The following is a 25751-nucleotide window of genomic DNA, read 5'->3' as shown; positions in this document are numbered from 1 at the left end:
ATTTTGTGTTGATTTTTTTTCTTACCGTGTATTCCCAACTCTACAGTCTGTCTTCATGAAAAGAAATAATGTTCTTAATAGCGAAAATAAGCTTTTGATTTATTGTGTGGTTTTTTGATTTATTTTTTTTTCCCCTGTGGAAAAGGGGGAAAAAGTAGTAACATACTTAGTTTAGTACTCCACAGAAACTTTATGAAAGGTTCTTGCAAAAGAAGGAAAAACTAATCCAATTCCTTTCCCTCTGTAATAATAAGAAGTGAACATACAGGGGTTTGGTGGTGCGTTTTTATTTCTTTAGATGATACATTTTTTTCTCTTATAAACACATAAGAATGTTCTGTGAGCTTTTTCCTAGTTGATAGATACATAAAAATAAGCTGTTGTTTTGTTTTTCCTTCACTGTGCTGTAACTTGCCCTTGGAATTGATTGCTGAATTTGTCAAATCAGACTTTCCACTGTAACTGGCTCTGAAGCCGTAAGAGGCGTTTTGTAACCATCTTGTTAGAAGTGTTGGCAATGGTGTGTTACTTAAGTTTGCTTTTAATCAAGCAGGTGGGAGGCAACATGGGTATTATCATACTTTTATTTTTTGTCTCATAAGCAGTAGCTTCTTTTCCTGAAGCCGTTCCTGCGTTTGTTTCCTGCTTCTGCTCCAGTTGCCATGCTGCGAAGCAGCTGCTGGTGATTGTTTTGCCAAGTTTTTAAATGCTTCAGGTTTCCCTTTTATCTTCACGCAGCCTTGAACAAAGGGAAGGAAGTGGACGATGCTGTGTAGCAATCTTCCTTTTCATTTTGGGGTCTTTCTCCTCCTTGTTAATTTGTCAGTGCTAGCAATTCTCAAGCTCCATTGGGTGTGCTTATTTCCCTGCATGGTGTGTATTTATAACGGTACTTAGAAATCTGAGTTTTGGTTTTAGTTATCTCACTGGTAGCTTTCTTAGAATTTGCGATGTATCAGGGTGTTTTAAATGGCTTGCACAAGTGGTGTCATAGATGGCCTTTGCAGTTCCAGACCTAGTGAAATGAGATATTCCGATTGCAGGCACAGATAGCTGTGACCTCCCTCTTCAAAACGCTTTCCCCCTGTCATTCAGCCAACAGCAGCCATCTCTCACCTCTGCAGAAAAATCCCTGTTCCTTTCTCAAGATGTTAACGGAAGGGTTTGGCAGGGAAGAAAGTTTCTCAACCCAGACTGAAGTTGGCCGGATCCGTTTGTCTAGGTGGATCTGCTTTGGCTGGTAGGAAGAGTTGTAAAGCAAGGGGTGCTCTTGCTTTTGGTTTCTGTTTCATTGCGTTAGAACGTGCTAGAAGACCGTTAAAAGTCACGTGAAATAACCCGCCCAAACATGAGTGTGCGCTAGGGTAAGTGCTTTCCTGACAGTGCTCTTTGTCGGCTGGAGATCAGCTGAGGCTGCCGAGTGCTTGATGGCACGGCCAGACTGTTCCAACAGTTAACTGTTACTGAAGGGGAAGTTCTGGTTTGCAGCTGTGGTGTCCAGGCCTTGCCTTCTGCTGGCAGCAGCGTTCGTAGGATGGATTAGCTGGGTCTTCAGAGTGTGTTCAAAGACAAAGGGAAAATGTGCCTCGCTGAGAGTTGGTCGGAGTTCTGGGAAAAACTTGGACGCAGCTTGTATCCCTGCTTTGTACAGGACTACAGATGCATCTTTTAATGAGGATTTACTTAAAAAGGGACAGGGGAGTGTTCAGGGTCCCTAGATGCCTAGCTGTTTAAGTGCATATGATTTGTAACTTCCTTGAAGATGTGGTATGGAAAAATCCTACTATATTTGTTCATAAAGTCAAGTTCCCCTTAAATACCTGTAGCTGTCTAGTTAAAGAAATAAAATACCCCCAAGTTCCTCTCCAACGAAACGTTCAAGCTGCCATTAGTGGTAGCGCCTTTTATGTGCTCTGAGCAGTGACTGAATTGTAGAAGACGTTAATTTCAGAAAATGTCGTAGCGTGAGCGTTCTCTTTGGTTCCAGCAGGTACAGTGTGTCATCAGAAAATGGGAGGCCTATCTGCACATTCTGTCTGTGACAGTAATGTTAGAGGAACCAGCAAGAATTGTGTTAGGTTTGTACCCAGAGATGACACCAAAAGGTGGGGAGAAGAATCAAGGCACAAAAAGCCAGATAATTCACTGAAACATTTGCAAACGGCAGCGGTTTCAATGGATGAGCCTGAATGCTGAGAGTTGGCTCAAACACACACAATTTTAAGAAATTCACTTTAAGCTTGCATGCTTTGGTTCTGATTCTAGGGTTAATTTTCTTTAGATGGAGAGTTGGCTGACTTTGAGAAGTATTTATAGGGGGTCGGAATAAAATTAAAGGAGTAGTAGCTTTGATTAACTGTCAGCAAAATCTCAGTCTTTTCAGTGCTGTTTGGTGAGTCAAAACTTGCAGCATTAATGAAAAATTCTGCACTGGGTTATATATATATATATATATATATATATATATGTATATGAGAGAGAGAAAGGCATCTGCATTTCTCAATTTAATGTCTTGAGAATATGGCCAAATAACCTACAGTTTGAAAAACATAATTTAAATGGATTTATCAAGTTGTTTCAATACCATACATACACCTAATAAATTTAATATGGATGTGATCCATTTTGCTGCAGTTCTGCAGCAGCATAACTTTGTCTTTATCAGGCAGAACTTCTGTTTTTAAAAACAGACATGAAAGAAGGTTCTGACCAAGAACCACTCATCCAGTCACTTAGGTGGCTATTTGTCCACTGAGTGCAGTAAGACTTACCTCACAGCTTCCACTTTGGAAAAAATAATTTTAAAACTAGCATAACAAGGTAAAACCGACAAATTAAAATACAGATTAGATCAGTGATTTGTATTCTCCACTAGTGTTTTTTTTAACCATTTCACAATATTTCCTTATGTTTTGATGGCGTTTCTCATTTTGAGCGTTAATACTAGTGTGCATAAAGTAAATCACAAATATGGCCAAACCGACTAATTTACAAGTGGAAATATTACAGGATAGATTGACATGTTCCCCTCCCATTATTTACAGTTTTAATAAAATGATGTAACAAATTGTCATTTTAGATTAAATATTAAGGTTACTGTAATAAATTACAATCAAGCAGTTTGCAATTGCAACCAAATTTGAAATATAGTCAAACCATGAGTTGTTGGAAACCAGGGACTAGCCAGCTGGAGTTGGAATTCACTGGAATTCCAACAAGCTTTTGAGAGCAGTGAAGTCTTCTGCCAGAAAAAAGGACTTTCCTTCCATTTTAAGTTTGTTGAACAACTTCAATTTAATGGCTGGTATGTTCAGAATCAATAATCTGGAAGTTCAAAAGGTTGGAAAATTTTGATTTATTTTTTTTCCCCAGCCTGTCAGTAGGGTCATGAGGTGAGAATATCAGAGGTTAAACATGGCGACCATTGTGATGAAGAGAAGACACTAGTTCATCACTATATTTAAAAAAAAGCACTGACTATGCTTCAGTTGTGTGTGCTGCTTACAAACTTACAGGGCAACTTCTCTCAAAGTAACGTTATTTTCTATTTGAATTCAGGTTCTAACTTTAGCTCAGTCTACGGTGAGTGTGCAGCAAGTGGAGGGTAGTAAGAGTACACTTTGTGACATGACAGAGGTATGCGAAGAGTTAGATCCTTGGGAAATATATGCTAAGCTATGTGAAGTGCCCAAGCAAGTATGTTGAGGTGTGCTGTATTCAGCTTCAACAGGGAAGCTGTGTTTCAGCTTAGGAAAAACTAATGAAATGATTGGTATAATGAAATGGGAATCCTTTAGAAGAAAAACACAATGGGAATAAGATGACTTAGAGGGGATTCTTTCTTGCAGATAGGGAAAAAGAATGAAATACATTTTTTTTTATTTTATTTAAAAATAAATTTCATTTTGTTTTGTGTTTGGGAAATCAAATGTGTCTGGAGTCAACAGGTAAACCAGAGAAAAGTTCAGTTATTATCAGTTTGTATTAGAATCGTGAACTTTAGAAAACCGTTGTAATACTTCATTTCTTCTTCAAGAAGTAATGCTGCCTATAAGATGTGTAGACTTCTTCCATTGGAGAGCAACAAGTCTGTTATTTCTCAGAAAATGTATTATTTTCTTTAGTTAAATACAGTATTTTGAAAACCTTGTATTTCTTTTTCCCAGGCTGTTCGCTGCTATGAATCGCTAATTTTGAAAGCTGAAGGAAAGGTCGAGTCTGATTTCTTTTGTCAGTTAGGTCACTTCAACCTCTTATTGGAAGATTATCCAAAAGGTAAGTGTTTTTTATTTTTTAGTATTTCTGGTAAATATGTTTGGGGGATTGGCATTTGATGTAGGTGATAAAATAGAATCAAAAACATTTGGACAACTCATTATTTTCTAGGCTTGTATTATATGTAAAAGCCCATAACAGAGTAAGACTGATGTCTTTACGAAAGCACAGTTGTATTCTAACTTCTTGATCTTTTTTTTTTTAATTGAATTTTATTTGGTAAAAAAAAGAAACACCACCAAAAGCATAATATGCTGCTGATGCGGGTGTGAATACAAAATTTATGTAGTTTACTATATAATAATACCATGCTGCTTGTTTTATTTTTATGGGTCACTATATGACTAAAAAGTGGGTCACTGTCTGACTAAAACCTCTGAAGGATTCATATGGGGGGTGGGAGAGATGGGAACTGCAGAAGCTAAGAATGCTGTAGAGAGACAGGTGTGTAGAGTGAGCACCTGTCCTAGATTGGCCTCGTGTTTGGCCTTAGTGTTTGTTCACAATCTCAACAGGTAAGACTAGGCTGAAAATGTTAATTTAAAAGCAAAAAACAGAACTTAATGTGTGTTTTCGAGTTCTGTTTTAAACGCTGAGTGGGAGAATGGGTGTGTGGGTTTTCTGGGGGGAGGCATTATATTAGGTCTGTTTCTTCATGTTTTTAAATTATTAAAAAGTTTTTTGCCATCATATCAGTCCTTGAACATACAACTTAATGTATATTTGTGCTTTGCTGTATATGGGTCAGTAAACTGCTTTTTTGGTAGAGGTGTTGATTCCAAAAGGTACCCTGCTGTGTTGCTGCCTGAGGCGTGGAGCTAGATCTATAGCTTGTCCTGTTGCCCTTTCATTGCATGCTGGGTGTCAACCTAGTGTCTGATCGCTGCCTCCTTCCAGTGGTTGTGGAGTGTTTAGATGAGCCAAAAGTCTGTGTCTAATGTAAAATTGTGTGAGTTAGGGTTCCTGGAAGCCTATCTTGTCTTTGTCTTTTGGGTGATAGATGTTTTGATTTGTTACTACTAGGGAGAAATTTCCAGTATGTGAATTCAGAAAGCTTTGTATGATGACTATTGTCCACCTTTTTCTACTGAATACATGGGGGAGCTTAAGTACCTTCGTACCCACAGCTTGTGCCCACTACACCCTGTCCAATGGGTATAATGTAATGTAACCATGGATGTTTCAGATTCCGTAGGCATGGCAAGACCTGAAGGGAACACTGTGGTATGTTGCCTATAAAGTTTCCTGAACAGTGCTCTGATTTCATGCATTTTAAACTTTTTTTTTAAAAAAATTACATAAGAAAATTCTGCCACTCCCTCTGCAAATAACTTATACTGTTGTTTCTGATCAGCCTAATACAACTTGGCATGATGTGACTGCAGATTGGCTTATTGGCTATACCAGTTATGTGGAACTGTACACAAGCATGAGCCTAAGAAACATTTAGGTAGAAAAATTTGTATTAACATACCGGTATTTTCTTAGATGCTGCTTTAAAGTCACATCTAAATCATGAAGTCTCAAAAAGTGAGAAGACTTTGTTAGTAATGAAATATATGGATTAAGGAAAAAAAGGCTCTATCTGCATATTCAAACAAATGATGTAGTGGAGAAACTAATAACAAAGGAATTTTGATGGATGGGAAATACAGCAGTGGCTCGGGGAAGTTAAGGGTTTTTGGTTTCATTGAGGGACACAGGTTCTTGTTCACAGGAGTTGTTGACATCCAGTATCAATGACCATAAAAATATTATTAATGATGTAAAAAAAAATAAAAGTATCAATAATTATTTTACCTCTTCAGGCTGAAAGAACTAGAGTGCTGGTGCGTTGCATTATAAATTTACAGCGCGAATAAGTTTGTTACATTCTGTAAATTTAAATTCTGTCGCTCTTAATTATCAAACATACTAACTGCAATTATGGTTAATTTTTTTAATACTTGAGATCTGAAAAATAGAGGGAGTTCAGGAATGCACTCCCTGACTAATCTGATTTTTAAGTCTTGAAGTTCCAGAACTGTAAAATGTTGCAGCAGGTCCTTCAGAACTACAGTGTGTCTAGTCTGAAATTAGCCTTGGATAATGTTGTGGGGAAATTGATGAAGGATGTAAGTAATAAAATATCACGAGTAGTATGACTAATGCTAAGCAACTTTTTTTCCCCTTGGAAGCCTGTTAGTTATTTTATTAACTACCTTTAATAAATGTATACACTTGCGCATATAATGTTGGAAGGTCTGTCTTTAATAAAGGCAAATGTCATAGTGTTCTTTGTTTTTAAATGTTGGCAATATAGTTTGTGCTAAGTAGAACAAAATTGTTAATTGCCTGGAAAAGTACAAAAAGTGATCAAGATTAAGCGATGCTAGGTTGATAGAGATCTGTTAAGAGCTTCATGTTTAAGTTTTTTCTTCTAGTTTAATCTGTCCACTTTTTTCACAAACATGTTGACAAACGTGGATCACTCAGGTGTATTCATGCGCATTAGTATTTCCAGGTTTCCAGTAACTTCTCATACCTGTGGGTCACTTCTGGATAAGAATTAGGACTTAGTCTGGAAAAGAGGGACCCTGAGAAAGATTGATGGCAGGTTACTGCATGTCATTAATGGAAGTAACAGGGCAACTACTGTCCTGGTACTGTGCGCACAGGGAGTATCAGTTAGGAGCAGGCTGACTTGGAATGCAGAATAAGGCGGTGGCAGATGCATTACTGAAGTCTAAGTACAGCTAGCATATGTTTTTTGCATTTTTAACTGAAAGCCATTAAATGTTGTAGTAATTTCTCAATGTGCATTATGTTTTCCATTGATTGTAGCCACTTAATTTCAGATTTAATAAGCTTTTTCATTTAAAAACAAAACAAACAAACGAGTCTCCAACAAAAAGTTCTGCGTTTACATCAGAAATTACTGGATGAAGTTCATTCTTTCTCTGTATTATGTCTGATGGGAGACTAGAGTATCAAGATGCTTTTTCATAGCATTTTAAACTCCTGAATCTGGTCTGCAGCTTGTACTTATCCTAAAATGCAGTGTATTTGAATCTCTGTTACCTAAGGGGTTTTCTCTATATCCATGGAATTGAGTTGTCCTGTTATTGTCACTCAGCTATCATTAGGAGAAGGTGATGTAGTCAAGGCATCAACCATCAACAGTGACAACCAGGGCAGATTGATTCAGCTTAGTGAGCATGTTCCAAGGTGGTTTCTGTGCCCAGCGTTCGTCTTCCTGGTCATTACGGGTCAGGATTTGGCTTCAAGTGTTCCCAAAATGAGAATGTTCTGTCCTCCCAGTGAAAACGTTTTTTTGTAACTATAATCTGATGCCTTCCTGTCTTCCTCTTTTTTTTTTTTTTTTTTTTTTTTTTTTTTTTTTTTTTTTTTTTACCAGGGATCTGCTCACCAGTTTGTTTGCTTCAGAAGCTTCCAAAGCCATTATTCCCTGGGCATGTCTTTAGCGGCATCACCCATCCGCTTGCTGCTGCTCTCTGCTTTGTGCAGGCACAGCTGAATGTGCAGCTGTGTGGGGAACTGGTCCAACTGAAAAATTACCTAGCAGAAGTGATGCAATTGCCCCAGAATGTGAAACCTCAGCCTCGGGTTTTGTCAGAGGAGGTTGATGAGTGGTCTCGTAGGCTTGTGGACCCAGGCAACATTGCGAATCCAGTTAAGACTCTATGGCATATACCTGTCATCTTTGTTGGCAGCTTCATTCCTTGGGTGGGCTGCTTTGTTTTTTGTTCGTTTGTTTGTTTTAACCAGAATTAGTCTTACAGGGAGGTGGTGTTACGTCAGTACTTGGAGATGTTTTTTTTTTTTTTTTTTCCTTTTTCCATGACTGATTTTCATAAGGAGTACAGACTGCGGACAGTGATCTTGGAGGTTTTAGTTCAAGCTGAAGGCTGTCTGAGCTCTTGGACTCTGACATCATCTATGTTTTCCTTAGGGATCTTTGCATCTATTTTGTAGAAGGTTCATATACATTAACTGTGTTCCAGGCCGTGACTTGGAGGACAGCTAACAGTTGCACAAGTGCAGACATACTTTTATTATAGGCCACCTTGAATTTCTGTTCTCTGAATAAAGTTCTTGAAAGTGGAAGTCGATAATGCAATTTATGAATTAAATTGGAAAAATATGCAATTATTCACATCGCAGTTACTAAAGCGCAATAAATACTGCACTGAAATAATTCTTACTGCTGTACTCAGGCGTGATGTGTAATATCCTTGTAGTTTTAATAATATTGTTTGTAGATAGTGACTGTGTTGTCAGAAGCACTAATGTAAAATATTCTAAGTAATTTGTAAGACAGTATTGCTTAGTTCAAGGGAATTTTTAGCAATGTGTAGAATATTTCCCACTCATTTATTAACCACTGTGACTGTTCTTATGTAAAGCAGTATGGTTGCAAGAATAACTCCCAAATTCAACAGTGAGCATGTTTTCCTTTAAGCTTACAATTCAAGCTTTGTAGATTTTTATATATGTATATATATATATAAATATATATATATATAGTGGTTAATGTTCTAGGCTATCAGAACTTTCAAGGAAAGTATTGCTGGTGGAAGCCATTTCAATGTGCTGAGTTTGGAGGTAATCGAGTAGTAGGCATGATCTTATAAATCAAAGAGAGAAGTTCCCAGCATAGATGGAATTGTGCAGATAGCTGCTGCCTTGCTGCTGGGCTGGCTTTTACTGATGAGTCCTGGAAGAACTGGAATGGAGTTTAAGTAGGCGAGCATCTGAATGAGCAGAGGAAGAGGTGGCTATGTTTCAAATTAAGTGAGATTATATTTGCAATTTTTTTTCTTTTGTTGCTTGTAATTGTTAATAATTGCCTGAAAATGGTTTGCTTCTATTTAGAGCTGTTTATATCGTCTTCAGGATGGTGTTGTTGAATTTCAGGCAATTTAAACTGTCACATGAAATTCCTGTAGAAAGTAGTAAGAAAATTCTCCTAAGCTTACAAGACAACAATGCTCTTTATAAATAAAATTTTGTTTCTTTTTTTATTATTATTATTAGTAGAAGTTTTTCTTATTAAAGAATATAACTGGACCGTGTTTTCATGTTTTTTGACTGAAATTTTTCATTTTGGGCAGCATTATAAATGAGTGCTTATTTGTTAAAAGCCGTTTTGTGGCATGTGCTCTCTGAAAGATTTTGAGCTACATGTTGAGCTATTGTGTTCCTCCATGACATTCTCAAATTTTAAAGATCTTTTTTTTTCCAGTAAGTATATGCTGAACTGGAAGTAGTTCATTATCTAAAAGATCTATGTAATATTAAACTGTCATAAGTAACTTGTCTTGCACATTTAGCACTTAGTTTCCTGTGCGAGTAGCTGAGTAAGATCATGGGACATCAGGCTTCCCACCGGTGCCACTGCATTATATTTCCACATGGGGATGTGTATTTGTTAATAACATTACTGTGAGGACTTCTTGCTATTTTTTCTTTTGTAAACGTATGCTTGAGTTGCCTTTGTGTGTTCACGTTCATTCTCTGTTAAAAAGGAAGACATGCTTTAGGCTTCTTTGATCACATCTTTTTGGTACTTTAAGCACAAATCTCTGGAGGAAACTGGGAACAACCTCTTCCCTGAGGCCTTAAAACAAAAGACCTGAGCTGTGTTTTGCTGCTCTAACTTCCACACCTCTTTTTTTCCTTTTTAAAATCATTGACTCAACCTTGGAATTTCCTCAACTTTTGATGTTCTTAATTCTGTGGCCCAGCAGCGTGCACGTTGCTAGGTTAAAGCACTATTGTGGAGAAATCCTTGTACGATGTAATCAGCTGCTTCCGTAACCTGCAAATGTTTCCTAGGTGTTTAATGAACATTTATTTTTCCTGAACGAGTTGTCAGATTTAAAGCAATACATAAATCTTTGATTCCATTGTGCTGTTCTTCAGCTAATTTTCTGTTACCATTCATTTTCACACCGGATAAGCACTAGGAAATGTTCTTTACTTGTTTAAAAACTAACAATGATAAAAATGTATTTAAGAAAAGGGCCGTTTTTCACAGAAGAATATGGAGCTTTGAGTTGTTCAGGTTCTCTTCTCAGGTGTATGTCATCAACTTCAAGCTTGCCTGTAACATTTTTGAAGTTTAGCAAGCCAAAAATATATGGTGGTCACATTTCTCCTTGCAAGGTGCCACTAGATGGTGTCAGTATCTAGTTCACTTTACCCTTACTTCAGCACCAAAATACTCAGCGTTCCATGTTTGCATCGCTTTCAAAGGCCTCCTAAATTTTCAGGTATCAGAGTAGGCAATAAAAGAAGTTCTTTTGTGACTGTGATTTGTGATGAGATGTGCTAGAAATGACAAGTAGAAAGATGTCATTCAGGCAGTTCTTGATTCCCATTTTCACCTTGCTTTACTGATGCGATTACGTAACTTGTGAAGTTTTACCATTTTCGTATGCAATTAAGTAGATTTAAAGAAAATAAATTCTGAAACCACATAAGTGGGAGTTGTGTAAAATGTATTTTGTTTTCTCTATGTGAAATGAAGGAATTAAACAGGAACAAATCAGGAAACAGTATCATCCCTGTCATGATGGTGAGATGTCCATTGACCTTAGTTACAGTAACGGAAAAAAAAAAACTCTTTGGGGGAAAATAAGAAAAGGCTGTATCATTCTGTCCATGTGTATCTGTAGGCGCTACAAACGGGCCGTTCTGAGTGGCTGTAAAAGCCTTCTAATGAGAGGGAACCAGTAGCTGCAGTACTCAGGGAGGGCCAGTGCTGCACTCAGTGGCAGAGGCAGGAAAGGCAGGTTATGGAGTAGCTCAGCAGGTTTCTTGCTGTCCAGTATAATTTTATTTTTTTCAGTAGAAAGATAATGCTTTTCTTCTCAGAACTATTTTAGCCAAACACGGTTTTATTCGCGTCAGGCAGTATAGGTGATTCTGCTTGCTCTGAAAACCTTTGTATACCGTTGGGGCAAACAAGCCCCTTATTCAGGGTGGAATGGCAAATGCTGTGTCTGCCACTTAGTATGCTGCAGGTTTTTCCAGAAGCCAAACATAAGGATCATCTGTTCGGCTAGTAATGTAAAATTGCTGGGTTTTGGAGAGTAAAAGTTGATTGAAACAGTGCTAGCTTGATTTGATAAGTAATGAAATACTGGGCAAAAGGACGGAGGTAGGCTACCAGGAACCACTTCTGTAGGAATTACTGAGACACTTGTCTGGTATGGTTTTAGATGTCTGAATATGGTTTCTCAGTTTTGTGTTTTTAAGAGAATTTTCTCTGGTTGACAAGGTGATGCGATGAATGGAGTTGAGAATGAAGAATGAACAAGGGTTTTGCATGCTGAAAAAAGAAGTTTCCATATGTTTAAATTCCAGCAGTTCCATAGGTTTAAGAATTTCAGTGGTGAACTTTTAGATTTGAAAAGCTTAATAATAAGCTCCTAATCAGAAGATTGTCTGCTGAATTCTGCAGTGCTTAAGAGTGATTTCCAAGTGTTGGTTTCATTTTGGTATTCTGTAGCCCTAGATTGGTTCTAATGGATTTTCAAGGCTCGTTGTAAGTGGCATGTGGCAGAAGTTCTTAGATGCTTAATTTAACTTTTCTGTTCCAGTAAATTTGGATTCCTTTCAACCTTTTCTCTGTACTCCTAGTATTCATAAAGTTCACATTATTTGTGAAAATCTTACTACTTGCAAAGCCAGTTTTATTTAGAGATCTCTTAATATTTAAAGATCTGATTTCTCTTTCTTATTATATGTATGTTTTAAATGAGAATTTTTAATTTTTTCCTGGGAAGCCTTTAGATTATGGGCTTATATAAAAAAGGACATTTTAACTGAAAAACGGTAATTTGCTTTAATTTAAAAAATGGAAGTTGACACTCATGTTGAAATGAAACAGTGATTCACAGAATATTTTTTTTTCTTGTCAAAAATCATCTTACCTGGGAATGACCAGTGTCGGATGAAAACTAAGAGAGCAAATGACAGTGCACCCTTTAATGTTTTGTTTTTTTAAATGCTACTAAGAGGAAATATAATGTTACTAATGATACTAATAAATACTGTAATGATACTAACAAATTAGTATCTTTTGGTTCTCTAATAAACCAGTCTGCATAATTTTACAATTAGAATCATAGCACTGATGAAGCATAGGTTAAGTTTCAGAATGGTATTTATTTATTAACTTTATTATTTTGCTCAGCAGATTCACCTTTCCCCCCTTTTTCCTATTCTAGAGTAAGCTTTGTAATATGAGAGGTTTCCACTCAATTCCTGTAGTTAAAAACATCATTTAGGGGAGAATTTGCTTGTAGTTCTGTAGCACACTTCTTAGATTCAGTGTTCTGTTTGAGTTCTATTTGCTCTGTTGAGTCTAAGCCATAGACTCAGTGTGCATATCTGCTCACCAGCGACTCACTCAGGGAGCAGAGAGGATGATGGGGTTCAAATTCATGTTTTACTGCTTTAAAACTAGTAGGCTGTGCGGCTTTTCAGAAATTTTCCTTTCATGGTTAAGTTTCTAGCATGTTTTTAAATGCAAGGTTCTTGTTAGGAGTATGCTTGATTAGGGATCTTTCATGTGGGTTCTGGACAAAAAAAAAAAACCAAAAAAACCTGTTGAATCCCTTTTCCCCCCAGTTTTTCTGTCTGTTGATTCTTTACAGCAAAGCTTTTGTTCTTGTGGAGCTGACATTTAATGTAGTTGTAAACAGGGCTGAAATAAACTTTCACAGGTAACTATCTGGAAGTTGAGCACTTGTTAAATACTTAAATTGTGCACGAACAACAGTTTCTGGTTGTCTAGCTTTTTTGAGAAGGAAAGAGATACTGCAGGTCTAATGGGTCCCTCTGTGATTTGCTGTTGACAGCATTTTCAGCACAACACTGAGAATTTTAGCGTTTCATCTTCAAGAAGTTAAGTGCAGTGGCTGGTAGCAGCAGAATGCTGTTAACCTAGAAAGAAAGGACTGTAATTGGAGATTTGACCAGCAACCAGTGTGTCATGGTTCAGAAAGACCTATGAAGTGAGAAACAGGGAAGAATCACAGAATATCCTGAGTTGGAAGGGACCCACAAGGATCGTCACATCCAACTCCTGGCTCCACACAGGACCACCCAAAAATTGGCTCCTGTGTCTGAGGGCATTGTCCAAATGCTTCTTGAACTGTGTCAGGCTCGGTGCCATGACCACTGCCCTGGGGAGCCTGTCCCAGTACCCGACCACCCTCTGGGTGCAGAACCTTTCCCTGACACCCAGCCTGACCCTCCCCTGTTGCTTTAAGGATGGATCCCTGGAACAGGTTGCGGACCCCAGAAGTAGGATTGGGCACTTCAGACACCCTAGAGGAGGACTGTAACGTGTTACTTCTTCCTCTGTAAAAGTAGTATGACCTTTCTTAGAATGCAGGTCTTTCCTTCTTACTGTGTATATATGACATATGTTTCATCAGGCCATGATTTCTGAGTACTTGCTTTCTTCTAGTTGTAGCATGAGGCAGGAACTAATTTCAGTGATTTCAATTGTTCCTGTGAGAAGCTACTGTATTTTATTGAAGAGTGCAAGAGGTTGAAAAGAACTTGATTTACAAACATCAGGACTCTAAGGATAACTAGTAGAATATAATGGAGCAAGACCTCTTTTAATCTTTTTTTTTTTTTTTTTTTTTTTTTTTCCCCTGTGTTAAATGGAGTTGCTAGTACTTCTCTGGGCAAGTTGCTTTAAAGCAGTAGCATTAGTGGAACCTAGCGTCCTGTGCCTCTTGATTTCTCTCTTCCACTGATAAGTGTGTGCCTTGTCAGTCAGGTCTGAATGCACTGCATACCTGTTTGACCTCTCCCATTTTTCTGTGCTGCTTAGCTCTGTTCCGTTGCCTCTGGCTGGGGATCAGGGCTGTGCATCCTCTGACTGTCCAGGGTTAGGAGCAAGCATAAAACTGGAGCTGTACACCTTTTTGCTGTACTTGCATAAAGAGTGGGTTTGGTTGTTCATTGTCAGTAAGGCTTTTTTTTTTTCCTCCAGTCTTCTGTTGTTTCTTTATTGTATTTTTTTTTTAATGTTGGTGTTTATGAACTTAATAGCAGTGCCATAACTCTGTAGGGAAACGTGTGTTACAGCTTTCTTGTTTAAAGGATATGCCCATGCAAGTGCTCATGCATTTTTTAACACCTTCACTGAAAAGGTTCTCCCTTTTCTTTTGCCAGTATAAGTCTTTAGCATTGTATTTAATGTTCTTTTCATTCTTTTGTTTTATCCATATTCCCTGTATAATTGACTACAATAGTTACTTTTTAAAAATAATGGATTGTTAGAATTTCTCGTTTTCCTACGTGTTGCATTGTATGGTGCTGTTGACTTAAGTATTTGAAATATGCCTTAATCTTTAAAATTTGGGTAGTTGCTGCTTAAGTTAAGACATCTTTTTTCCTTTCGTGTAGGTGTGGTGCATTACAAAAGTGTTTTGTTTGTGTGTGTGTTCTCCTGTTTGGGAAAGCAAAGTCATCCCCATGTTCAAAAGCTAGTTATGCTTTTCTGTCATAAAGTTATTAATGATACCTGGGAGAAGCTGAATCTGGAAGGAGGTGGTTTTCTGTTATTGTGAGCATATAGTGCCCAGCTTAGTTACAGAATGTGACTGAAATATGCTTACTCTTAACGTTCCTAAACTTAAGTTTGGACTGTGGTCCTATACTTCAGTTTGTACTGATTCATGTAGGGAGTTGTATTCTTAAGTTCTGAAAGGCTTAGCCTGATGGTATAGATTTTTAAACTGTTTTCTTCAGCTAAGTTACATGTAAGCATTTATACTTTTGGCATGTTGATAACGTAACCATGATGAATATTCTCCTAATTTTTTCATACCCTGGGCATCCACATGAATCACAGTTTAGAGCACCAGAACTAGAAGCTGGCTTTTCAAGGAGTTGCAGCAATGAGAGGCACAGTATAGGCATGGTTCAGCACGTACCAGCTAGGAGTGTAAAAAGTGTGGTGTTGGGTGTCCACAGACGGACGAGTGCAGAGGTGGGTGCAGGTTGCTGTGGGTCAGATCCATGCTGTCCTGAGTGGAGCAATGTGGTGCACAAGGAGGGCAGGAGCGGTGCCACTGGGGGTGTTTGGTCCCCCCGTGGCAAACACATGGGAGTATCCTGCTGGGAGATGTTATAGGCAGAACAGCTCCAAGCTAGTTAGAGAGAACGGACCATCTCTGTTCTTGTGTCTAACCCAAATCAATGGATTTGAGCAATGCTACTGATCAGCCCTCAAGAAGATCAGCAAAAGAGCTGTAAGGTTCCGGAGTCTTGGTAGTAAACTGAGCGGGAAGGAAAAACATACCAGAAGAAAACAGTATTTGCTTTATACTGGAGGATTTGGGTAAAAACGATAAAGTGGAGAACATACTCCTGCTCCAAATGGGATGGTGTATGGATAACCCTTAACGATCAGCATGTTTATTAGCCTGCTTGTTTCTACCCACAGGCAGAATTTTGTAAATGCAATCAAAAATATCTAGGGTTACAGTAATTAAGAAAGATTGAAGATCACTAGGGTACAGAATGTAACTAACTGAAGGAGATGAAGGAGGTCTGGGTGTATCCTCTGTGTGTCTTGTCATTAAACATATTTTGTTCTTATTTTGCTTAAGCCATTATACTTCTATCTTACGAACATGAGCTTGCAGGACAGGCAGTGAAGGATGATAAAATTTCAGGACATAGTTCATCCGTGATACCTTCAGGAGATGAACCTGCATTGAAAGTACATATGGTTCTTGCTGTCTTAATCTGTTTAGTGTTTCTAATTTTTCAAAGCAGAGGTTGTCTTGTTTGGAAAATGCATACTATGTAGAAACCATCCTCAAATCTTAGGAAGCAAACAGTTGAAAAATGGAACTGTAACTGCAGTGAATCATTATTTAAAGTAGTCCATTTTTGATGGTACCTAGTGCAGTGTTAGTACAAGAACATAAGGCCTGTTTACATTCTAGTCTGATGTTGCCATATGCCTGTTAGCCAAAGGGCAAGATGTATCAACAGGAATTTTAAGTCAGAAAGAAGAAGGCAGGAATGGTGATTTGAGAAGCGCATTGCTAAGTAGTACTAGTATTCTTCAAAACAGCTGTTCTGGAGCTGGTTTTCAGCTTGGTCTCAGTCTTAGTAGATATTGAATAAAATGTAAGCTCTTTTTTTTTTTACTTGCTTTTTTGTTTCTCCAGCTACTGAATGAAAGGGCATGTGAAATTGATTTCGCTTTGTATGTCCCTCTGTACCAGTTCTTTAGAAATTACGAGACATCAGGGAGCATGGTAAATGAGCTACATGATTAAATTTTTAAATCTTAGAGCAGCTTTGTCCAGGAAGAAAATCCCAAAATTTCAAATGATTCCTTTTGTTGCAGGATTCTTTAAAATATTGCTTGATTTACATTTGTATGATTAATAATAAATACACTTTGGGGTTGACATCTCATAAAACAAAATTATAATCTCAAGGAATGCATTACCCACAACAGGGTACTTACTGTGGCAGTGTTACTTTTATTAAACCATTTATCATTTTAATGTTGTGTATTCTGACTCTTAAGGTTTTCTTCTTCTTCAAAAAAAAAGGCAACAAAACAAATTCAACACTTATTTTTCTTTTCTACAGCATTATCTGCATACCAGAGGTACTACAGTTTACAATCTGACTACTGGAAGGTCTGTATATGCTGCTTTTTTTCCCTTTTTCTTAAACACAATTGTTGTAAATGATTGAATTTCTTAAACAGATTAGTTTTTGTATGTTTGGAATATCTACCTGCAATTACTTTTTGGCATATTAATTGAGTCTTAATGGAAATGTTCATCTATGTGTACAATTCATTATAAATCTAAGTGGAAATAAATCTTCACACCATTTGCTGAAATGACAGATCAGTTAACTTGACACATTTTAGATTTTCTTTTTATTACCCATTACTTCATTTTTTTCTTATGTATCCAATATCTGTGTTTGCATACGAATGTTGAGAGAATCTTAACCACTTGAAAGCTGCTGTGCAGGTGTAGGAAAAACAATAAATGTCCCTTTCAGTGTCTTAAAGAGAACGTTTTTACGTAATATGGGGGGAAAAACCTGCTAGTATAGATAATGTCTCTAAGACCGTGTAAAGGTATCAGGACTTAAAATGAATACAATTTAAAAATTTCTTAGTGATACTGTGGAAAATAGGTAACATTGCTGTCTTGTCTCATGAAATAATTTGAAGCTCATCACTGAGTCACAAGTGCAGGAGAGCACATAACACAGGGTTGTGTGGTCTTTAGCAGATGTTTTCCTGAAGTGTTCTTAAGTACATATTTCAAATAAGGAGGGCTCACTCTGGACAAACATGAATACGGTGTATATGTCAGCTTTAGGAAAACAACATTTTCAATGTTCTTTACATTTTTATAGGGACTAAGTATTTTCCGAAAAATCCTTTTGACATCTTTTCCCTTCTGGGAGGGTGGGAAGAGAAAGGCAGGGTAAATAACAGGTAGAAGAGTGAGCCAGAGTAAATCTATTTCCATGCGTATAGAAGAGGGATCCTAGAGAAATTGTTCTTGTGGTCTTGTGATTGACCCATTTCACTCCAGTAGAAATGGGTCAAGATCCATTTCTGGACTGGCATGTTTTGGAGTCAAAGTAGTTTATTTTCAGAAATAACTGTGTTTTAAACAAGTACAACAAAATTAATATTCATATCTTCTTCTTACATGCTCTGGGAGAGTTAAAGATTGTTGTAAATGAATGTTGGAATCTATCAACTAATTAAATGTCTATTGTAATTGTTTCTATTGTTTGTACTCTTCCCATGTTAAGCATTTCAGAATATTTTGTGTCTTGAATTATTTTGTCTGCCTTCTATTCTAATGGCTTGCTATTAAGGGAAGTGATAGATGATTAGTAAATTATTTTCCTAACGTGTGTGCGGGGTGAGGTATGTGACTGTATATATTTTACAGGCATGGAGTGCTTTTGTATGGCTCATAACATCTGCAAGTAAAAGAAATACAAACGCTGATTGTTTTGCAGTTCCATTTCAAGAGCAAAGATGGTAGTAAAATGGGTGATCTGCGCTTGACTTGTTGAAAGCAGCAATTTCTGTTTGTATTCAATGTGCTAATACTCTAAGGTACTTGTTTGTAGCCCAAGAGTTTGACCATGCTGAGATAATCTCAAACAATTCCAGATGCAAGCGTGTCAGCATTGTCTGGATTTAACAAAAGAGTATTTTTACTTCTACAAAAAGACAACACCATCATTTTTCTTCAAGTTGGCCTCAAGCAGAAAGGATACTATGTTTTTTGATCTCGCTATGAGTTTCTTTACTGCTGTGTAGTCATAAATATGGTAGTTTTTCATTTTTACTTTATCAGAATTATTTTGGAGATTTTCTTGGTTTTCATCTGCATGAAAAAGAGCCTGAAAGAGACTAAAATCATTTTTCAGATAAAACTTTTTTGTTGAAAGTGCTAAAAACCACAGGGTAATCATATTTCTTGATGGGTGATGAAGCTAGTCTGGAGTTAGCAGTGGGAATCCACCTGTGTTGGACCTCTGGAGAAACACGTTTCCCCTCTTTCCACCTCCATCCCCTTTGCATCCAGAGGATTTCTTGTTTCTTGTTGTCCTTGATGTCTTGTACCTGTAAGAATAATGTGTATTTTTGATCACTCTGTGATATGCTCTTCTTATAGACTTCTTAACTAACTTTTACACAGATATACAAATGCTTAAAACATAGAAAAACCACTTAGATTTCCTTGGTTCGCTGCATTTTTTTTATTTTTTAAGATTCTCTATTAGTTATTTTTAGCTCAATTCTCTCAAGGTTAGGTGTCACTGATTAAGCTGTTGGAATTTCTGATGGTAAAGAAAAGAGGAGAGAGAAGGGTGTGAAGAAAAGGTGGTGCTAGTGAGCTATGAGAGCTGTGTGAAAGAACTGAGAAATGCATGGAGCTTGCTGAATCACATGGATGTTATTATATAAGCCAGGTTTGAAACCCCACAGGATCAGTCTTATGTTCTGTAGCTATTTGAATATCTGAATTTATTTAGTGTATTGCATTGCATGTTGCTATGGTTGAAGTAAGTGACCTGTATCCTTGCTTTATAAAGTAGAAAACTTCTAGAAGGGTTATGAGAGATTTTTAGCTTGCTTTGGGTGTACTTTGGCCTCCGTACGTAGTGTTTTTAGACTTTGCTACTTTGGGTTTTCACTGTTGCATCAGGTTGGTAAGTGATCGTTCTTTTGATGGACTGTTCATTATATGGATTCATTCTGCAATTTATCCTTTTTTCTTTCAAGAAGGAAAAAAAGACGTTTTTCACAGATTTTTCTAATGCTCTGAATTTTTTCACCAGGTGTTTTTCTGTCACTTCAGAATTCAGAGTGTGGGCTGTTTTGTTGTTAATTTGGGAAGCAGTTTGTTGATCCTGTAGAACAAACTAAGAAAAAATAAATCAGAAAATATATTCTGAATACAAGTTATAGTTGCAGAAGTGAAGGGCTGAAAGACTGGGAAAGTGCTGTATTTTGCCATTTATCAGATCAATATTCCCTCCATTCTGATAAGACATTACTTGCTCTTGAAGGAGTGATATCTGAATGGAGACTTTTGGAAGAGCTGGGTTGCATTATGCCACGTACTCCTTAACAGACCACTTTTATTAGTGATCTCTTTGGGCACCCACAGATCAGTGTAAAATGTCCTGCAAAATTACTGTTTGTTTTTTTTCTGAAGTTTTTGTTCTGCACAGGCACTGTGGTGTCTTAACTCCGCATTAAAAAAAGAAAAGTATTTGACTTGAAATCTGGCGAAGTAAATATCTCAACTTGGATAAAAGCTGAGATAACTTAATAGAGCTCTTCAAGTACTTTTTTCAGTGTTTCTTCTTACTTGTCTATGCTAAAATAAATGTGCCTTCTGTGCAATGTACTTCATTCGGATTTCTTTTTAAAACTCCTGTGTCAAAATTTTTGGGGGAGGTGAGGAGGACTGTGGGGGATGAACAGATAGGAAGGGCAGTTCAGGAGAGGGAGACAACAACTCGAACTCCAGTTTGTAGATTTTGATGCTGCTGAGAAAAAAAAGATATCAAGTGTAAGTGTCTGCCATGGTTATCAGTTTTGACATATTCTGAGGAGGAAGGATTAGAGGCTCAGCAAGGAGCAAGATATTCCTGATTTTATCCAAACGTCATGGCAGAAATCTGGCACCTGGAAAAAGTTATTTTAATCATCTCATGTGGTTGTATTATAATGTAGTTGATCAAACTGAACTCTTCTATACATCATCTGGGTACTGGTAGGGCTATCCGAACACAAATTTCAGTACGTGATAAAGCGACTGTGTAAGTACAAAAAATATGTGCATCTGTTGTATTGCCCTGGTTGCTCAAGGCAGAGGAAACCTTAACAGAAAGAAACCCTGCACAGATGTGGGGCTGGGCGAGGTTTCAGTGCTCACTAGATGATTCCAAGGAGGGGTTTGTAGAAGAGCCTGGCAGTCCTCTACTTCCCTGAGATCTCCTCTGCTTCGACACGGCGCTGTTACTGCAGCCCTCTTTCAGTTTGATAATCGTGTTTAAAGTACGTTTACATGGCCTTCTGCAGGTAGGTTTGTGTTCACCTATTGTTAGTTAGAAATCATGTACCTGTCATTGTTACAACACAGACTGTAAATAAATAAAACTTTTTGGTGCAGGTACCTACCAGGTTGAGCTCCATGGGTAGCTGCAGGCTGCCAGAGTGTGGGCAGGCAACGTTCCTGACAAATAGGATCTTATCTGCAGGAAGCTCCTGCGTGCTGGTTCTCCGCAGCGTTTCCATAAGCCGTCTATTACTGCTACCTCTTTAGCTGGGGAATGCATATCTGTCTTTTTTAGACAGGATTCTAATAAAATCCAAGGGATTGTGGACAAGTTGTGAGAAGTACAACGATGGTACTGCTGTCACACATGATTCTCTGTGTGTGAACTTCATCCACAAAGGGTGATCACAGAATGGTTTGGGTTGGATGGGACCTTTAAAGATCATCGGGTCCAAACCCTGCCATGAAACCGAAGGGAGGGAAACAAGTCCCATAGCTGTTTTACAGCAAGGTCAGGTATTAATCAGCCTTGTTCTGGAAAGTGACCATCAGGTACTTCCTGCTGGTGTTTGCTGTATATTAGGACTCCAGTCTAAATTTGAAAGTTTACCTCAGGTTGCCATCCTTTTGTGCATGGCGTTCTTGATGTTTATCTCTTAAAATAAATGATTGTTAGAAACATTGATTTTGGCAATGTTTGCAAATAACAATTTGCTCCTTTTTCAGTCCTTAGAAAACTGACGAGACTCTAAAACAATGCAGAGGTTCAAAAATAAAGCACTAAAATTTTGTCTAGAAAACCTAGGAAAATTAGGCTTTGTAGAACTGTGTGTGCTTGTCATGGAAGAAGGATCTGATCCTAGTCTGTGCTGAGTTGTTGGCTTGTTGCAGAAAGCAATTTTACAATGGTCTTTGATATGTAGCCCTACAGTGTAATTTAGTACCAGTTAATTTTTTACAGTGCTGTTTTATAATTAAACCTATGTAGAAATCTTACAAAGGGTGTTTTATCAACCTTATGGCTAAAACACTTTTAATTAGTAGCAAGGCTTTTTTTCCCTAAAGAACTAAAAGAAAGACCATACATGTTTGTTTTTAAATGGGACCTGCTGCTTGTCTCAGATATTCCTGTATGACTTCTTTTCCTCTCTATACATTTTCCCTTTTGATAGGCCAAATGTCTTTTTTTGGTATGTTTTCTTAATGCTGTAAAATGGGAAAACAATTGAAAATACTTTCATGCTTTAATTTTGGATGTTTTGCCATCGCTTTTTCTCCAGACTGGAAGTCCATTTCCCCCTTTATAATAGTTGGACAAAAAGCAATTACTAGACGTACTGATAACAACAAATAAGAGAACATTTTGCACCTTAGAGAGTCTGTTATAAGACAGAGCAATTTTCCATTTCATTGACTCACAACTGTTTTATTTTCTACAGTAACCTCAAAATACCAAGCGCCATTTTAAGGTAGAATTCATCAAGACTTCCATTATTTTTTTAATTGGCTATAAATGCTTAGTTTAATTGAAACAGTACAGTGGTATAGGATCAACAGGAATTGCTGGAGCAGACAGATTTCTGAAACAAAAGTTGGAGAAGGCAGTAGTAATATGATCTGTGAATGCTACTTTTTATGCAGGCCCTTAGTTTTTTTTTTTTGTTGTTTTTTTTTTAATGGAATGGGTATCCCATGTAAGGAGAATGGTCTTAACAAGCTTCCTCATAAAAGTCCCAGGAGAACAAAACTTTAAAATGACACACAAAGCCTTTAATACAAATGATTGCCCTATAGTAACACAAGACATGTACAGGAGAAGCAGAAAAACAGAAACAGTCCCTTTGATCAGAGGAGATGTAATCAAATAAGCACTTAGAAGAAGACTTAATCAGAAAAGCAAGATTCAGAAATCCTCTATGAAGGGGAAATTACTGAACTTTGCATTACAGAAAGAGCAGAAAGACAGGGTTGCTTGACAGAGATGGATAAGGTGAAAAACGTGCAATTTGGAATATGTTTTAAAATAAAAACAAATTCCAGAGGAAATAGAAAATCAGCAAGTGAAAAATAACCAAAATTAATAAAGGTAATAAAACAACCCCAGAAGTCATTGACAAGGGAGATGCTATTAACATCTTATATACGGTCTACGTCTTTTCTACTTCTTTCTGAAAACATGTCATCAGTGCAATACAGGGAATTCAGTGATGACCAAAGACAGGTCATCATAACAGAGATATAAAGAAAGGATAGGTATTTTCAGGAGACTACTTTGTGGAGAGCAAAGTAGTCTGGAAATACAGCCCGAGTCTGATACAACATGATGATACAGGGTGGTAAGCTATTAGGCCCATTAAAAAAAAAAAAGGGGGGGGGGGGAGAGGGGTCCTGAGAGGGGAGAAGAAAAAAAAAAAGCAAGACTTGGAGCGCAACTAAGCAAATAACGTGAGGAAGAGGAAAGTGTGGCCAGAGGAAGTATCGTAGAGAGTGGGAGAATGAAAATTGTAGTCATGATGAGAATTTGAATACAAAGAAAATGAGAAAAGTAAAGACATGTACTAAGGGTACAAGCATATGTGGTGAACGGAGGAAAGTATATATAGAAGAATACAGGAGGGGATTGTGGGAGGTCTGAAATTAGACTTTTGCCAGCTTTCTCCCCAGCAGCAAGCCCTGTCATAAATTCACTATGTGCAGTGGGAGGGATTAAAAATAAATAAATCCAAGGAGGGCAGTAACTGTTCAGGTAAAGGGGAGCACTGTATATCACTTTCCATCAAAGGACCAGGATGTCTGTTATTTTGAGCAAGGCAAGCAGTGTAGCGTGTGAAGCGCTGGCAATCACTGGGCAAGCTAGATAAGTAGAAAAATAAAAATTCATTAACTCGAGAGTGGCAGAAATTAACTTAGTGGGACTTCAGCTAGTAAAAATTAACTCTCTGGGCTGAACTTGCTGGAAAGTACGTGGCAAGGGGATGAATGAGTTAAGATGACAAACGTCTCTTTCATGAATGAAATAATGAAGATTTTTAATGTATGTGCCTGTTTCTGCAGCTGTTGACAAGAAATTTCTGTCACAAGAGAAAGGGGCTTTACAGGAAACAAGGAAAGAAGTATCTAGCAAGTTCAAAAGTATTTTACTGATCACAGAATCATCTAGGTTGGAAGAGGCCTCCAAGATCACCGAGTCCAACCTCTGACCTAACACTAAGAAGTCTTCCACTAAACCATATCGCTAAGCTCTACATCTAAACATCTTTTTAAAGACCTCCAGGGATGGTGATTCAACCACTTCCCTGGGCAGCCCGTTCCAATGCCTAACAACTCTTTCAGTAAAGAAGTTCTTCCTAATATCCAACCTAAACCTCCCATGGCGCAACTTTAGCCCATTCCCCCTCGTCCTGTCACCAGGCACGTGGGAGAACAGACCAACCCCCACCTCGCTACAGCCTCCCTTGAGGTACCTGTAGAGTGAAATAAGGTCACCCCTGAGCCTCCTCTTCTCCAGGCTAAACAGTCCCAGCTCCCTCAGCTGCTCCTCGTAAGACTTGTTCTCCAGGCCCCTCACCAGCTTCGTAGCCCTTCTCTGGACTCGCTCGAGCACCTCCATGTCCTTCTTGTAGCGAGGGGCCCAAAACTGAACACAGTACTCGAGGTGCGGCCTCACCAGAGCCGAGTACAGGGGGACAGTCACTTCCCTGGACCTGCTGGCCATGCTGCTTCTTATACAAGCCAGGGTGCTGTGACTGGCATATGCTTCATTGGGTTAGAAACTGGCTGGGTAGCCGGGACCAAAGAGTCGTGGTGAGTGGAGTTAAATCGAGTTGGAGGCCAGTCATTGGTGGAGTCCCCCGGGGCTCAGTACTGGGACCAGTCCTCTTTAGTATCTTCATCGATGATCTGGATGAGGGGATCGAGTGCACCCTCAGCAAGTTTGCAGACGACACCAAGTTAGGTGCGTGTGTCGATCTGCTCGAGGGTAGGAAGGCTCTGCAGGAGGAGCTGGATAGGTTGGACCCATGGGCTGAGGCCAGCTGTATGGAGTTCAACAAGGCCAAGTGCCGGGTCCTGCACCTGGGGTGTAACAACTGCAAGCAGTGCTACAGGCTGGGAGATGAGTGGTTGGAGAGCTGCCAGGCAGAGAAGGACCTGGGAGTATTGGTTGGTAGTCAGCTGGGCTAGGGAAGTGATTGTCCCCCTGTCTACTGATGAAAAATAGGTGAGGACATAAGTTCCATTATGCTGAATGGTTTAGGGTGCAGTAGGGAAGAGTAAAGAATCCTGTTAGTGAAAACTTTTCACTTTGGTCTTAAGATGCTTACAAAATAAATATGCAGCTAGCATTATCTTTTTGTCCAAAGGTTTGTTATTACATTTAGGTTATGAACTTGGCCCTTCAGTACGTCAAGATGACTAGAAGTTACATGCAAGAAGATACTTGAAAAGCTGAAAAAGTAGTTTAAAGATCTAAGATCTATGGTATGAGGTATGCTGAATTGAAGGACTACATTTATTAACTGTGCACCACATAATCTCTGTCTTGTGTCAAAATACTAGATATTCAAAATACTAGATATCTTTGGTGACACTGTAAATAAGGTTATTTCAGCATCCAGTGGGTGTAATCATTTACTTTGATGGCTCAAAGATTTTAAACTGGGATTCTTAAATGCAAACTGAGTTTATGAAGGCTAACTAGAATTCTGTATCTTAAGGGTAGAAAGAATTATGTGTATGATTCCACAATATTTCAGAGAAAATGATGAATAAATAAGAATCTCTGGAATGCTGGAAAGGTAATGATGGTTTTATTACCAATAACATATTGTCATCTATAAAACAAGCAGAAAATAGAGC

At 38.1% G+C, this 25751-nt stretch overlaps 1 protein-coding gene across 10 annotated transcripts in view; it reads left to right on the top strand.

Annotated features, from left to right (window-relative positions):
• Positions 1-4146: 4146 nt before the first annotated feature.
• KDM6A (lysine demethylase 6A) overlaps positions 4147-25751 on the top strand; it is a 120590-nt gene continuing 98985 nt past the window's right edge. For all 10 annotated transcript variants that reach the window (XM_035315967.1, XM_035315966.1, XM_035315964.1 and 7 more), the window contains exons 1-2: positions 4147-4275; positions 16924-16973. The gene's annotated coding sequence lies outside the window, so the exon portion shown is untranslated. The remainder of the gene's footprint in view (positions 4276-16923; positions 16974-25751) is intronic.

Source organism: Oxyura jamaicensis, chromosome 1 (assembly GCF_011077185.1).
Source record: "Oxyura jamaicensis isolate SHBP4307 breed ruddy duck chromosome 1, BPBGC_Ojam_1.0, whole genome shotgun sequence".
NCBI classification, from domain to species: Eukaryota; Metazoa; Chordata; class Aves; order Anseriformes; family Anatidae; genus Oxyura; species Oxyura jamaicensis.
This window is presented reverse-complemented; position numbering and strand designations above follow the sequence as displayed.